This window comes from Ambystoma mexicanum, chromosome 1p (genome assembly GCF_040938575.1).
Source record: "Ambystoma mexicanum isolate Mex_15411 chromosome 1p, UKY_AmexF1_1, whole genome shotgun sequence".
Classification (NCBI taxonomy): domain Eukaryota; kingdom Metazoa; phylum Chordata; class Amphibia; order Caudata; family Ambystomatidae; genus Ambystoma; species Ambystoma mexicanum.
In genome coordinates, this window is record NC_090921.1 from 1,028,469,535 (window position 1) to 1,028,484,440 (window position 14,906).

At 41.4% G+C, this 14,906-nt stretch overlaps 1 non-coding gene across 1 annotated transcript; it reads right to left on the bottom strand.

Annotated features, from left to right (window-relative positions):
- Positions 1-1,986: 1,986 nt before the first annotated feature.
- On the bottom strand, positions 1,987-2,072 carry TRNAY-GUA (transfer RNA tyrosine (anticodon GUA)). Its single transcript is given in 2 exon segments — positions 1,987-2,022; positions 2,036-2,072. It is a non-coding gene; the product is annotated as a tRNA-Tyr (tRNA).
- Positions 2,073-14,906: the final 12,834 nt, after the last annotated feature.

Here is a 14,906-nt window from a genome sequence, read left to right on the forward strand (position 1 = left end):
CAAGTATTTTACTTTCCAAGTATTCAATAAAATGTGCATTTGGCAAAAGTCCTTCTAGCCGGATTTGAACCAGCGACCTAAGGATGCCTGTTTCACCACTACAGTCCTCCGCTCTACCAACTGAGCTATCGGCGGCTTGGCAAATCATTCTCTAGCAAACTCAATACGAGCTTCCACTTCAACCGTCGACTTGTAAACATCTCTTGCAATTCGTGCAAAATACTACAAATTTGGCTTGTGAGGTTCCCGAATTGAGTAAAAGCACATCAGTTCCCAATTAAAAAAATGACCCCCTCCGCAGTCTCCCGCATGTTACTGACCACCATACTAAGGGGGAAAAGTTGAAAGGCGGTGCCTCACAGGCCATCTCCTCAGAGTATTCAGCTGTGTTGGGCCTTGACAATATTTTAATATCTTGGATGGTGTATAGTGTTCTCCCATTTCCCTTGAGAAATCAAGATTGTCAAGGGGATTCTGCTGTTTTGTCAGTTCATAGCAAGAGATGGGGATCCAAAATACCTCACAGGAAACCAACGAAGATTGGTGTCGGACAGAAAAATAACGTGGCCACAGCCTCAAAGCAAAAGGCATCTATTTTCAGTGATGAAATATAATATAATTATAAATTGTCTGTTATTTTACATTCCAAGTATTTTACTTTCCAAGCATTCAATAAAATGTGCATTTGGCAAAAGTGCTTTGAGCCGGATTTGAACCAGCAACCTAAGGATGCCTGTTTTACCACTACAGTCCTCCGCTCTACCAACTGAGCTATCAAAGGCTTGGCAAATCATTCTCTAGCAAACTCAATACGAGCTTCCACTTCAACCGTCGACTTGTAAACATCTCTTGCAATTCGTGCAAAATACTACAAATTTGGCTTGTGAGGTTCCCGAATTGGGTAAAAGCACATCAGTTCCCAATTAAAAAAATGACCCCCTCCGCAGTCTCCCGCATGTTACTGACCACCATACTAAGGGGGAAAAGTTGAAAGGCGCGCCTCACAGGCCATCTCCTCAGAGTATTCAGCCGTGTTGGGCCTTGACAATATTTTAATATCTTGGATGTTGTATAGTGTTCTCCCATTTCCCTTGAGAAATCAAGATTGTCAAGGGGATTCTGCTGTTTTGTCAGTTCATAGCAAGAGATGGGGATCCAAAACACCTCACAGGAAACCAATGAAGATTGGTGTTGGACAGAAACATAACGTGGCGACAGCCTCAAAGCAAAAGGCATCTATTTTCAGTGATGAAATATAATATAATTATAAATTGTCTGTTATTTTATTTTCCAAGCATTTTACTTTCCAAGTATTCAATAAAATTTGCATTTGGCAAAAGTCCTTCAATCTGGATTTGAACCAGCGACCTAAGGATGCCTGTTTTACCATTACAGTCCTCTGCTCTACCAACTGAGCTATCGAAGGCTTGGCAAATCAGTCTCTAGCAAGCTCAATACGAGCTTCCACTTCAACCGTCGACATTCAAACATCTCTTGCAATTCGTGCAAAATACTACAAATTTGGCTTGTGAGGTTCCCGAATTGAGTAAAAGCACATGAGTTCCCAATTAAAAAAATGACCCCCTCCGCAGTCTCCCGCATGTTACTGACCACCATACTAAGGGGGAAAAGTTGAAAGGCGGCACCTCACAGGCCATCTCCTCAGAGTATTCAGCCGCGTTGGGCCTTGACAATATTTTAATATCTTGGATGGTGTATAGTGTTCTCTCATTTCCCTTGAGAAATCAAGATTGTCAAGGGGATTCTGCTGTTTTGCCAGTTCATAGCAAGAGATGGGGATCCAAAACACCTCACAGGAAACCAATGAAGATTCGTGTTGGACAGAAAAATAACGTGGTCACAGCCTCAAAGCAAAAGGCATCTATTTTCAGTGATGAAATATAATATAATTATAAATTGTCTGTTATTTTACTTTCCAAGTATTTTACTTTCCAAGTATTCAATAAAATGTGCATTTGGCAAAAGTCCTTCGAGCCGGATTTGAACCAGCGACCTAAGGATGCCTGTTTTACCACTACAGTCCTCCGCTCTACCAACTGAGCTATCGAAGGCTTGACAAATTGTTTTCTAGCAAACTCAATACGAGCTTTCACTTCAACCGTCGACTTGTAAACATCTCTTGCAATTCGTGCAAAATACTACAAATTTGGCTTGTGACGTTCCCGAATTGAGTAAAAGCATATCAGTTCCCAATTAAAAAAATGACCCCCTCCGCAGTCTCCCGCATGTTACTGACCACCATACTAAGGGGGAAAAGTTGAAAGGCGGCGCCTCACAGGCCATCTCCTCAGAGTATTCAGCCGTGTTGGGCCTTGACAATATTTTAATATCTTGGATGGTGTATACTGTTCTCTCATTTCCCTTGAGAAATCAAGATTGTCAAGGGGATTCTGCTGTTTTGCCAGTTCATAGCAAGAGATGGGGATCCGAATCACCTCAGAGGAAACCAATGAAGATTGGTGTTGGACAGAAACATAACGTGGCCACAGCCTCAAAGCAAAAGGCATCTATTTTCAGTGATGAAATATAATATAATTATAAATTGTCTGTTATTTTATTTTCCAAGTATTTTACTTTCCAAGTATTCAATAAAATTTGCATTTGGCGAAAGTCCTTCAAGCCGGATTTGAACCAGCGACCTAAGGATGCCTGTTTTACCACTACAGTCCTCCGCTCTACCAACTGAGCTATCAAAGGCTTGGCAAATCATTCTCTAGCAAACTCAATACGAGCTTCCACTTCAACCGTCGACTTGTAAACATCTCTTGCAATTCGTGCAAAATACTACAAATTTGGCTTGTGAGGTTCCCGAATTGAGTAAAAGCACATCAGTTCCCAATTAAAAAAATGACCCCCTCCTCAGTCTCCCACATGTTAATGACCACCATACTAAGGGGGAAAAGTTGAAAGGCGGCGCCTCACAGGCCATCTCCTCAGAGTATTCAGCCGTGTTGGGCCTTGACAATATTTTAATATCTTGGATGGTGTATAGTGTTCTCTCATTTGCCTTGAGAAATCAAGATTGTCAAGGGGATTCTGCTGTTTTGCCAGTTCATAGCAAGAGATGGGGATCCAAAACACCTGACAGGAAACCAATGAAGATTCGTGTTGGACAGAAAAATAACGTGGTCACAGCCTCAAAGCAAAAGGCATCTATTTTCAGTGATGAAATATAATATAATTATAAATTGTCTGTTATTTTACTTTCCAAGTATTTTACTTTCCAAGTATTCAATAAAATGTGCATTTGGCAAAAGTCCTTCGAGCCGGATTTGAACCAGTGACCTAAGGATGCCTGTTTTACCCCTACAGTCCTCCACTCTACCAACTGAGCTATCGAAGGCTTGGCAAATCAGTCTCTAGCAAGCTCAATACGAGCTTCCACTTCAACCGTCGACATTCAAACATCTCTTGCAATTCGTGCAAAATACTACAAATTTGGCTTGTGAGGTTCCCGAATTGAGTAAAAGCACATCAGTTCACAATTAAAAAAATGACCCCCTCCGCAGTCTCCCGCATGTTACTGACCACCATACAAAGGAGGAAAAGTTGAAAGGCGGCGCCTCACAGGCCATCTCCTCAGAGTATTCATCAGTGTTCGGCCTTGACAATATTTTAATATCTTGGATGGTGTATAGTGTTCTCCCATTTCCCTTGAGAAATCAAGATTGTCAAGGGGATTCTGCTGTTTTGTCAGCTCATAGCAAGAGATGGGGATCCAAAATACCTCACAGGAAACCAACGAAGATTGGTGTCGGACAGAAAAATAACGTGGCCACACCCTCAAAGCAAAAGGCATCTATTTTCAGTGATGAAATATAATATAATTATAAATTGTCTGTTATTTTACATTCCAAGTATTTTACTTTCCAAGCATTCAATAAAATGTGCATTTGGCAAAAGTGCTTTGAGCCGGATTTGAACCAGCAACCTAAGGATGTCTGTTTTACCTCTACAGTCCTCAGCTCTACCAACTGAGCTATCAAAGGCTTGGCAAATCATTCTCTAGCAAACTCAATACGAGCTTCCACTTCAACCGTCGACTTGTAAACATCTCTTGCAATTCGTGCAAAATACTACAAATTTGGCTTGTGAGGTTCCCGAATTGGGTAAAAGCACATCAGTTCCCAATTAAAAAAATGACCCCCTCCGCAGTCTCCCGCATGTTACTGACCACCATACTAAGGGGGAAAAGTTGAAAGGCGCGCCTCACAGGCCATCTCCTCAGAGTATTCAGCCGTGTTGGGCCTTGACAATATTTTAATATCTTGGATGTTGTATAGTGTTCTCCCATTTCCCTTGAGAAATCAAGATTGTCAAGGGGATTCTGCTGTTTTGTCAGTTCATAGCAAGAGATGGGGATCCAAAACACCTCACAGGAAACCAATGAAGATTGGTGTTGGACAGAAACATAACGTGGCGACAGCCTCAAAGCAAAAGGCATCTATTTTCAGTGATGAAATATAATATAATTATAAATTGTCTGTTATTTTATTTTCCAAGCATTTTACTTTCCAAGTATTCAATAAAATTTGCATTTGGCAAAAGTCCTTCAATCTGGATTTGAACCAGCGACCTAAGGATGCCTGTTTTACCACTACAGTCCTCTGCTCTACCAACTGAGCTATCGAAGGCTTGTCAAATCATTTTCTAGCAAGCTCAATACGAGCTTCCACTTCAACCGTCGACATTCAAACATCTCTTGCAATTCGTGCAAAATACTACAAATTTGGCTTGTGAGGTTCCCGAATTGAGTAAAAGCACATCAGTTCCCAATTAAAAAAATGACCCCCTCCTCAGTCTCCCACATGTTAATGACCACCATACTAAGGGGGAAAAGTTGAAAGGCGGCCCCTCACAGGCCATCTCCTCAGAGTATTCAGCCGTGTTGGGCCTTGACAATATTTTAATATCTTGGATGGTGTATAGTGTTCTCTCATTTCCCTTGAGAAATCAAGATTGTCAAGGGGATTCTGCTGTTTTGCCAGTTCATAGCAAGAGATGGGGATCCAAAACACCTGACAGGAAACCAATGAAGATTCGTGTTGGACAGAAAAATAACGTGGCCACAGCCTCAAAGCAAAAGGCATCTATTTTCAGTGATGAAATATAATATAATTATAAATTGTCTGTTATTTTACTTTCCAAGTATTTTACTTTCCAAGTATTCAATAAAATGTGCATTTGGCAAAAGTCCTTCTAGCCGGATTTGAACCACCGACCTAAGGATGCCTGTTTCACCACTACAGTCCTCCGCTCTACCAACTGAGCTATCGAAGGCTTGGCAAATCATTCTCTAGCAAACTCAATACGAGCTTCCACTTCAACCGTCGACTTGTAAACATCTCTTGCAATTCGTGCAAAATACTACAAATTTGGCTTGTGAGGTTCCCGAATTGAGTAAAAGCACATCAGTTCCCAATTAAAAAAATGACCCCCTCCGCAGTCTCCCGCATGTTACTGACCACCATACTAAGGGGGAAAAGTTGAAAGGCGGCACCTCACAGGCCATCTCCTCAGAGTATTCAGCCGCGTTGGGCCTTGACAATATTTTAATATCTTGGATGGTGTATAGTGTTCTCTCATTTCCCTTGAGAAATCAAGATTGTCAAGGGGATTCTGCTGTTTTGCCAGTTCATAGCAAGAGATGGGGATCCAAAACACCTGACAGGAAACCAATGAAGATTCGTGTTGGACAGAAAAATAACGTGGTCACAGCCTCAAAGCAAAAGGCATCTATTTTCAGTGATGAAATATAATATAATTATAAATTGTCTGTTATTTTACTTTCCAAGTATTTTACTTTCCAAGTATTCAATAAAATGTGCATTTGGCAAAAGTCCTTCGAGCCGGATTTGAACCAGTGACCTAAGGATGCCTGTTTTACCCCTACAGTCCTCCACTCTACCAACTGAGCTATCGAAGGCTTGGCAAATCAGTCTCTAGCAAGCTCAATACGAGCTTCCACTTCAACCGTCGACATTCAAACATCTCTTGCAATTCGTGCAAAATACTACAAATTTGGCTTGTGAGGTTCCCGAATTGAGTAAAAGCACATCAGTTCACAATTAAAAAAATGACCCCCTCCGCAGTCTCCCGCATGTTACTGACCACCATACAAAGGAGGAAAAGTTGAAAGGCGGCGCCTCACAGGCCATCTCCTCAGAGTATTCATCAGTGTTCGGCCTTGACAATATTTTAATATCTTGGATGGTGTATAGTGTTCTCCCATTTCCCTTGAGAAATCAAGATTGTCAAGGGGATTCTGCTGTTTTGTCAGTTCATAGCAAGAGATGGGGATCCAAAATACCTCACAGGAAACCAACGAAGATTGGTGTCGGACAGAAAAATAACGTGGCCACAGCCTCAAAGCAAAAGGCATCTATTTTCAGTGATGAAATATAATATAATTATAAATTGTCTGTTATTTTACATTCCAAGTATTTTACTTTCCAAGCATTCAATAAAATGTGCATTTGGCAAAAGTGCTTTGAGCCGGATTTGAACCAGCAACCTAAGGATGCCTGTTTTACCACTACAGTCCTCCGCTCTACCAACTGAGCTATCAAAGGCTTGGCAAATCATTCTCTAGCAAACTCAATACGAGCTTCCACTTCAACCGTCGACTTGTAAACATCTCTTGCAATTCGTGCAAAATACTACAAATTTGGCTTGTGAGGTTCCCGAATTGAGTAAAAGCACATCAGTTCCCAATTAAAAAAATGACCCCCTCCGCAGTCTCCCGCATGTTACTGACCACCATACTAAGGGGGAAAAGTTGAAAGGCGGCCCCTCACAGGCCATCTCCTCAGAGTATTCAGCCGTGTTGGGCCTTGACAATATTTTAATATCTTGGATGGTGTATAGTGTTCTCTCATTTCCCTTGAGAAATCAAGATTGTCAAGGGGATTCTGCTGTTTTGCCAGTTCATAGCAAGAGATGGGGATCCAAAACACCTGACAGGAAACCAATGAAGATTCGTGTTGGACAGAAAAATAACGTGGCCACAGCCTCAAAGCAAAAGGCATCTATTTTCAGTGATGAAATATAATATAATTATAAATTGTCTGTTATTTTACTTTCCAAGTATTTTACTTTCCAAGTATTCAATAAAATGTGCATTTGGCAAAAGTCCTTCTAGCCGGATTTGAACCACCGACCTAAGGATGCCTGTTTCACCACTACAGTCCTCCGCTCTACCAACTGAGCTATCGAAGGCTTGGCAAATCATTCTCTAGCAAACTCAATACGAGCTTCCACTTCAACCGTCGACTTGTAAACATCTCTTGCAATTCGTGCAAAATACTACAAATTTGGCTTGTGAGGTTCCCGAATTGAGTAAAAGCACATCAGTTCCCAATTAAAAAAATGACCCCCTCCGCAGTCTCCCGCATGTTACTGACCACCATACTAAGGGGGAAAAGTTGAAAGGCGGCACCTCACAGGCCATCTCCTCAGAGTATTCAGCCGCGTTGGGCCTTGACAATATTTTAATATCTTGGATGGTGTATAGTGTTCTCTCATTTCCCTTGAGAAATCAAGATTGTCAAGGGGATTCTGCTGTTTTGCCAGTTCATAGCAAGAGATGGGGATCCAAAACACCTGACAGGAAACCAATGAAGATTCGTGTTGGACAGAAAAATAACGTGGTCACAGCCTCAAAGCAAAAGGCATCTATTTTCAGTGATGAAATATAATATAATTATAAATTGTCTGTTATTTTACTTTCCAAGTATTTTACTTTCCAAGTATTCAATAAAATGTGCATTTGGCAAAAGTCCTTCGAGCCGGATTTGAACCAGTGACCTAAGGATGCCTGTTTTACCCCTACAGTCCTCCACTCTACCAACTGAGCTATCGAAGGCTTGGCAAATCAGTCTCTAGCAAGCTCAATACGAGCTTCCACTTCAACCGTCGACATTCAAACATCTCTTGCAATTCGTGCAAAATACTACAAATTTGGCTTGTGAGGTTCCCGAATTGAGTAAAAGCACATCAGTTCACAATTAAAAAAATGACCCCCTCCGCAGTCTCCCGCATGTTACTGACCACCATACAAAGGAGGAAAAGTTGAAAGGCGGCGCCTCACAGGCCATCTCCTCAGAGTATTCATCAGTGTTCGGCCTTGACAATATTTTAATATCTTGGATGGTGTATAGTGTTCTCCCATTTCCCTTGAGAAATCAAGATTGTCAAGGGGATTCTGCTGTTTTGTCAGTTCATAGCAAGAGATGGGGATCCAAAATACCTCACAGGAAACCAACGAAGATTGGTGTCGGACAGAAAAATAACGTGGCCACAGCCTCAAAGCAAAAGGCATCTATTTTCAGTGATGAAATATAATATAATTATAAATTGTCTGTTATTTTACATTCCAAGTATTTTACTTTCCAAGCATTCAATAAAATGTGCATTTGGCAAAAGTGCTTTGAGCCGGATTTGAACCAGCAACCTAAGGATGCCTGTTTTACCACTACAGTCCTCCGCTCTACCAACTGAGCTATCAAAGGCTTGGCAAATCATTCTCTAGCAAACTCAATACGAGCTTCCACTTCAACCGTCGACTTGTAAACATCTCTTGCAATTCGTGCAAAATACTACAAATTTGGCTTGTGAGGTTCCCGAATTGGGTAAAAGCACATCAGTTCCCAATTAAAAAAATGACCCCCTCCGCAGTCTCCCGCATGTTACTGACCACCATACTAAGGGGGAAAAGTTGAAAGGCGGCGCCTCACAGGCCATCTCCTCAGAGTATTCAGCTGTGTTGGGCCTTGACAATATTTTAATATCTTGGATGGTGTATAGTGTTCTCTCATTTCCCTTGAGAAATCAAGATTGTCAAGGGGATTCTGCTGTTTTGCCAGTTCATAGCAAGAGATGGGGATCCAAAACACCTCACATGAAACCAATGAAGATTTGTGTTGGACAGAAACATAACGTGGCCACAGCCTCAAAGCAACAGGCATCTATTTTCAGTGATGAAATATAATATAATTATAAATTGTCTGTTATTTTACTTTCCAAGTATTTTACTTTCCAAGTATTTAATAAAATTTGCATTTGGCAAAAGTCCTTCGAGCCGGATTTGAAACAGCGACCTAAGGATGCCTGTTGTACTACTACAGTCCTCCGCTCTACCAACTGAGCTATCGAAGGCTTGGCAAATCATTCTCTAGCAAACTCAATACGAGCTTCCACTTCAACCGTCGACTTGTAAACATCTCTTGCAATTCGTGCAAAATACTACAAATTTGGCTTGTGAGGTTCCCGAATTGAGTAAAAGCACATCAGTTCCCAATTAAAAAAATGACCCCCTCCGCAGTCTCCCGCATGTTACTGACCACCATACTAAGGGGGAAAAGTTGAAAGGCGGCACCTCACAGGCCATCTCCTCAGAGTATTCAGCCGCGTTGGGCCTTGACAATATTTTAATATCTTGGATGGTGTATAGTGTTCTCTCATTTCCCTTGAGAAATCAAGATTGTCAAGGGGATTCTGCTGTTTTGCCAGTTCATAGCAAGAGATGGGGATCCAAAACACCTGACAGGAAACCAATGAAGATTCGTGTTGGACAGAAAAATAACGTGGTCACAGCCTCAAAGCAAAAGGCATCTATTTTCAGTGATGAAATATAATATAATTATAAATTGTCTGTTATTTTACTTTCCAAGTATTTTACTTTCCAAGTATTCAATAAAATGTGCATTTGGCAAAAGTCCTTCGAGCCGGATTTGAACCAGTGACCTAAGGATGCCTGTTTTACCCCTACAGTCCTCCACTCTACCAACTGAGCTATCGAAGGCTTGGCAAATCAGTCTCTAGCAAGCTCAATACGAGCTTCCACTTCAACCGTCGACATTCAAACATCTCTTGCAATTCGTGCAAAATACTACAAATTTGGCTTGTGAGGTTCCCGAATTGAGTAAAAGCACATCAGTTCACAATTAAAAAAATGACCCCCTCCGCAGTCTCCCGCATGTTACTGACCACCATACAAAGGAGGAAAAGTTGAAAGGCGGCGCCTCACAGGCCATCTCCTCAGAGTATTCATCAGTGTTCGGCCTTGACAATATTTTAATATCTTGGATGGTGTATAGTGTTCTCCCATTTCCCTTGAGAAATCAAGATTGTCAAGGGGATTCTGCTGTTTTGTCAGTTCATAGCAAGAGATGGGGATCCAAAATACCTCACAGGAAACCAACGAAGATTGGTGTCGGACAGAAAAATAACGTGGCCACAGCCTCAAAGCAAAAGGCATCTATTTTCAGTGATGAAATATAATATAATTATAAATTGTCTGTTATTTTACATTCCAAGTATTTTACTTTCCAAGCATTCAATAAAATGTGCATTTGGCAAAAGTGCTTTGAGCCGGATTTGAACCAGCAACCTAAGGATGCCTGTTTTACCACTACAGTCCTCCGCTCTACCAACTGAGCTATCAAAGGCTTGGCAAATCATTCTCTAGCAAACTCAATACGAGCTTCCACTTCAACCGTCGACTTGTAAACATCTCTTGCAATTCGTGCAAAATACTACAAATTTGGCTTGTGAGGTTCCCGAATTGGGTAAAAGCACATCAGTTCCCAATTAAAAAAATGACCCCCTCCGCAGTCTCCCGCATGTTACTGACCACCATACTAAGGGGGAAAAGTTGAAAGGCGCGCCTCACAGGCCATCTCCTCAGAGTATTCAGCCGTGTTGGGCCTTGACAATATTTTAATATCTTGGATGTTGTATAGTGTTCTCCCATTTCCCTTGAGAAATCAAGATTGTCAAGGGGATTCTGCTGTTTTGTCAGTTCATAGCAAGAGATGGGGATCCAAAACACCTCACAGGAAACCAATGAAGATTGGTGTTGGACAGAAACATAACGTGGCGACAGCCTCAAAGCAAAAGGCATCTATTTTCAGTGATGAAATATAATATAATTATAAATTGTCTGTTATTTTATTTTCCAAGCATTTTACTTTCCAAGTATTCAATAAAATTTGCATTTGGCAAAAGTCCTTCAATCTGGATTTGAACCAGCGACCTAAGGATGCCTGTTTTACCACTACAGTCCTCTGCTCTACCAACTGAGCTATCGAAGGCTTGGCAAATCAGTCTCTAGCAAGCTCAATACGAGCTTCCACTTCAACCGTCGACATTCAAACATCTCTTGCAATTCGTGCAAAATACTACAAATTTGGCTTGTGAGGTTCCCGAATTGAGTAAAAGCACATCAGTTCCCAATTAAAAAAATGACCCCCTCCGCAGTCTCCCGCATGTTACTGACCACCATACTAAGGGGGAAAAGTTGAAAGGCGGCGCCTCACAGGCCATCTCCTCAGAGTATTCAGCTGTGTTGGGCCTTGACAATATTTTAATATCTTGGATGGTGTATAGTGTTCTCTCATTTCCCTTGAGAAATCAAGATTGTCAAGGGGATTCTGCTGTTTTGCCAGTTCATAGCAAGAGATGGGGATCCAAAACACCTCACATGAAACCAATGAAGATTCGTGTTGGACAGAAACATAACGTGGCCACAGCCTCAAAGCAACAGGCATCTATTTTCAGTGATGAAATATAATATAATTATAAATTGTCTGTTATTTTACTTTCCAAGTATTTTACTTTCCAAGTATTTAATAAAATTTGCATTTGGCAAAAGTCCTTCGAGCCGGATTTGAAACAGCGACCTAAGGATGCCTGTTGTACTACTACAGTCCTCCGCTCTACCAACTGAGCTATCGAAGGCTTGGCAAATCATTCTCTAGCAAACTCAATACGAGCTTCCACTTCAACCGTCGACTTGTAAACATCTCTTGCAATTCGTGCAAAATACTACAAATTTGGCTTGTGAGGTTCCCGAATTGAGTAAAAGCACATCAGTTCCCAATTAAAAAAATGACCCCCTCCGCAGTCTCCCGCATGTTACTGACCACCATACTAAGGGGGAAAAGTTGAAAGGCGGCACCTCACAGGCCATCTCCTCAGAGTATTCAGCCGCGTTGGGCCTTGACAATATTTTAATATCTTGGATGGTGTATAGTGTTCTCTCATTTCCCTTGAGAAATCAAGATTGTCAAGGGGATTCTGCTGTTTTGCCAGTTCATAGCAAGAGATGGGGATCCAAAACACCTCACAGGAAACCAATGAAGATTCGTGTTGGACAGAAAAATAACGTGGTCACAGCCTCAAAGCAAAAGGCATCTATTTTCAGTGATGAAATATAATATAATTATAAATTGTCTGTTATGTTATTTTCCAAGTATTCAATAAAATTTGCATTTGGCAAAAGTCCTTTGAGCCGAATTTGAACCAGCGACCTAAGGATGCCTGTTTTACCACTACAGTCCTCCCCTCTACCAACTGAGCTATCGAAGGCTTGGCAAACCGTTCTCTAGCAAGCTCAATTCGAGCTTCCACTTCAACCGTCGACATGCAAACATCTCTTGCAATTCGTACAAAATACTACAAATTTGGCTTGTGAGGTTCCCGAATTGAGTAAAAGCACATCAGTTCCCAATTAAAAAAATGACCGCCTCCGCAGTCTCCCGCATGTTACTGACCACCATACTAAGGAGGAAAAGTTGAAAGGCGGCGCCTCACAGGCCATCTCCTCAGAGTATTCATCAGTGTTCGGCCTTGACAATATTTTAATATCTTGGATGGTGTATGGTGTTCTCCCATTTCCCTTGAGAAATCAAGATTGTCAAGGGGATTCTGCTGTTTTGCCAGTTCATAGCAAGAGATGGGGATCCAAAACACCTCACAGGAAACCAATGAAGATTCGTGTTGGACAGAAAAATAACGTGGCCACAGCCTCAATGCAAAAGGCATCTATTTTCAGTGATGAAATATAATATAATTATAAATTGTCTGTTATTTTACTTTCCAAGTATTTTACTTTCCAAGTATTCAATAAAATGTGCATTTGGCAAAAGTCCTTCGAGCCGGATTTGAACCAGCGACCTAAGGATGCCTGTTTTACCACTACATTCCTCCGCTCTACCAACTGAGCTATCGAAGGCTTGGCAAATCAACTCTAGCAAACTCAATACGAGCTTCCACTTCAACCGTCGACTTGTAAACATCTCTTGCAATTCGTGCAAAATACTACAAATTTGGCTTGTGAGGTTCCCGAATTGAGTAAAAGCACATCAGTTCCCAATTAAAAAAATGACCCCCTCCGCAGTCTCCCGCATGTTACTGACCACCATACTAAGGGGGAAAAGTTGAAAGGCGGCACCTCACAGGCCATCTCCTCAGAGTATTCAGCCGCGTTGGGCCTTGACAATATTTTAATATCTTGGATGGTGTATAGTGTTCTCTCATTTCCCTTGAGAAATCAAGATTGTCAAGGGGATTCTGCTGTTTTGCCAGTTCATAGCAAGAGATGGGGATCCAAAACACCTGACAGGAAACCAATGAAGATTCGTGTTGGACAGAAAAATAACGTGGTCACAGCCTCAAAGCAAAAGGCATCTATTTTCAGTGATGAAATATAATATAATTATAAATTGTCTGTTATTTTACTTTCCAAGTATTTTACTTTCCAAGTATTCAATAAAATGTGCATTTGGCAAAAGTCCTTCGAGCCGGATTTGAACCAGTGACCTAAGGATGCCTGTTTTACCCCTACAGTCCTCCACTCTACCAACTGAGCTATCGAAGGCTTGGCAAATCAGTCTCTAGCAAGCTCAATACGAGCTTCCACTTCAACCGTCGACATTCAAACATCTCTTGCAATTCGTGCAAAATACTACACATTTTTCTTGTGAGGTTCCCGAATTGAGTAAAAGCACATCAGTTCACAATTAAAAAAATGACCCCCTCCGCAGTCTCCCGCATGTTACTGACCACCATACTAAGGGGGAAAAGTTGAAAGGCGGCGCCTCACAGGCCATCTCCTCAGAGTATTCAGCTGTGTTGGGCCTTGACAATATTTTAATATCTTGGATGGTGTATAGTGTTCTCTCATTTCCCTTGAGAAATCAAGATTGTCAAGGGGATTCTGCTGTTTTGCCAGTTCATAGCAAGAGATGGGGATCCAAAACACCTCACATGAAACCAATGAAGATTCGTGTTGGACAGAAACATAACGTGGCCACAGCCTCAAAGCAACAGGCATCTATTTTCAGTGATGAAATATAATATAATTATAAATTGTCTGTTATTTTACTTTCCAAGTATTTTACTTTCCAAGTATTTAATAAAATTTGCATTTGGCAAAAGTCCTTCGAGCCGGATTTGAAACAGCGACCTAAGGATGCCTGTTGTACTACTACAGTCCTCCGCTCTACCAACTGAGCTATCGAAGGCTTGGCAAATCATTCTCTAGCAAACTCAATACGAGCTTCCACTTCAACCGTCGACTTGTAAACATCTCTTGCAATTCGTGCAAAATACTACAAATTTGGCTTGTGAGGTTCCCGAATTGAGTAAAAGCACATCAGTTCCCAATTAAAAAAATGTCCCCCTCCGCAGTCTCCCGCATGTTACTGACCACCATACTAAGGGGGAAAAGTTGAAAGGCGGCACCTCACAGGCCATCTCCTCAGAGTATTCAGCCGCGTTGGGCCTTGACAATATTTTAATATCTTGGATGGTGTATAGTGTTCTCTCATTTCCCTTGAGAAATCAAGATTGTCAAGGGGATTCTGCTGTTTTGCCAGTTCATAGCAAGAGATGGGGATCCAAAACACCTCACAGGAAACCAATGAAGATTCGTGTTGGACAGAAAAATAACGTGGTCACAGCCTCAAAGCAAAAGGCATATATTTTCAGTGATGAAATATAATATAATTATAAATTGTCTGTTATGTTATTTTCCAAGTATTCAATAAAATTTGCATTTGGCAAAAGTCCTTTGAGCCGAATTTGAACCAGCGACCTAAGGA